The sequence below is a fragment of the Mandrillus leucophaeus genome, unplaced genomic scaffold (assembly GCF_000951045.1).
Source record: "Mandrillus leucophaeus isolate KB7577 unplaced genomic scaffold, Mleu.le_1.0 Scaffold109, whole genome shotgun sequence".
NCBI lineage: Eukaryota > Metazoa > Chordata > Mammalia > Primates > Cercopithecidae > Mandrillus > Mandrillus leucophaeus.
The window spans coordinates 468149-470175 of NW_012099098.1; the positions used below are offsets into that span (position 1 = coordinate 468149).

General features: G+C 46.1%; 1 protein-coding gene across 1 annotated transcript in view; it reads right to left on the bottom strand.

Annotated features, from left to right (window-relative positions):
- The window catches only part of SPTAN1 (spectrin, alpha, non-erythrocytic 1), a 94348-nt gene that overhangs the window by 73279 nt on the left and 19042 nt on the right, over positions 1-2027 (bottom strand). The window lies entirely within an intron of this gene.

A 2027-nucleotide genomic window follows, 5' to 3' on the forward strand; every position in this document is an offset into this window, starting at 1 on the left:
TGTGTAAACTGAGCTGAAATTACTGAAGGATGTATTCCAAATTCATGCAGATAAAAAAAAAAAAAAAGAAGAGGTCCTATAGGCATCATCAATGTAAAAATTATGAGGTGCAACAGGAAAATCTTGTTATAAAAGTAGAAAAGGGGAGGCTGGGCGCAGTGGCACTTTGGGAGGCTGAGGCGGGTGGATCACGAGGTCAGGAGTTCGAGACCAGCCTGGCCAGCATGGTGAAACCCTGTCCCTACTAAAAGTACAAAAATGAGCTGGGTGTGGTGGCACGCACCTGTAATCCCAGCTACTCGGAAGGCTGAGGCAGGAGAATCACTTGACCCCAGGGAGGTAGAGCTTTTAGTGAGTAGTGATTGTGCCACTGCACTCCAGTCTGGGCGACAGAGCGAGACTCCGTCTCAAAAAAAAAGTAGAGAAGGACCGGGTGCAGTGGCTCACTCCTGTAATCCCAGCACTTTGGAAGGCTGAGGTGGGCAGATCACGAGGTCAGGAGTTCGAGACCAGCCTGGCCAACACGGTGAAACCTCTACTAAAGCATCTACTAAAAATACACAAATTAGCCGGGCGTGGTGACACACGCCTGTAATCCCAGCTACTTGGAAGGCTGAAGCAGGAGAATTGCTTGAATCTGGGAGGTGGAGGTTGCAGTGAGCCAAGATTGTGCCACTGCACTCCAGCTCTGGGCGACAGAGCAAGAATCCATCTCGGGGGAAAAAAAAAAAAAGTAGAAAAGATGGGGTCCTGAAAAGTCATCAGCTATCAAAAAGGATTCCTGATAGAAAAAATTTTGAACCTTCTGTGAAAAGACAGTTTGCAGTACATCTCAAGTGAGGTTTATTTCAAACTTCACCCAAGTGGCAGCCACAGGATCAAACATACTCAGCTCCCAGCATCTTTGGGTTCTCATAACACAGGCCCAGTAAGGACTTATCGAGCATTGGAGGAAACTGGTAATCAATGCAAGATTAGACGATGCATTCTGGTATTCCAATCCAACCTCAATGCCTTGATTATGCCTACCCAAGATACTGGGAGTTTCTGTACAACACTGACAGACATAAGTAAAACAAACAAAGAGGTTTAAACACTAACAGAAAAGAAGTCTGGGATCCACCCATGATTGAGATATCACTCCTAGCAAAATGAAAACTTGAAAACCATGGGACAGTCAACATGGGTGGATTCTCTTAGAAACAAGTATGAATGTTTTACTTGAAAGGAGAAAACAGCAGAGGAATACATGCTCACACAATTCACTTCCACCACTGTTGGTAAAATTGTGACCCCACCACTGAGAAAGAAGTGAAAGGCACTCCAAAGCAAGGGGGCAAAGGCAACCGACAGCAAGTCAATACTCCACCTACTCGGATGTGGGACCCGATGTGGGTGGCGGTGACTATGGGGCGCCACGCTGTCCGGTATGGTGTGAAAGTCTAAACCAGTGACAGACACGTTATCCAGGACACAGACATGCCCTCACACACCACCCACCTTCCTCTACTACCACTGCCTGCCAAACTAAGTAATGAGTTAGGGGACCAAATAAATGACCAAGCCAAGATCACCATAGTAACTGTGAGCATGAAAGTAAAAACGAAATGAGAGCTCCTGCTCAAATTAAAAATGAGGCCACAGAAGACTAGAGAAAATCCTCTCACATTCAAGTCAACTGTCCATCTCACATATTTCATTTTTACACCCTCAAGGAAAGAACTAGGGCAAGGCCTGTCCCAGTACTGGAACCATTTTCCCATTGCTGATGTGTCTGATCTTGTAAATACTGCAGGTAAGAGAGAGTCCAGCTTCACAGCCTTACTATTATTTGCGAGTGTGAGTGGGCAGGGAGGCAGGTGCGCTTCATAAACATGTGGAAAGCTGATGGGGTGGAGAAGCAAGCCTGGTTCTGACTCAGGTGGATTTCTCAACAGGGACATAAGCAAGCAACAGGAGCCTTCAGAGAAGTAGATGGTGGAAACATTAAGCAAAGAAGACAGGAATGAAGTACAGGTTGGAAAAAC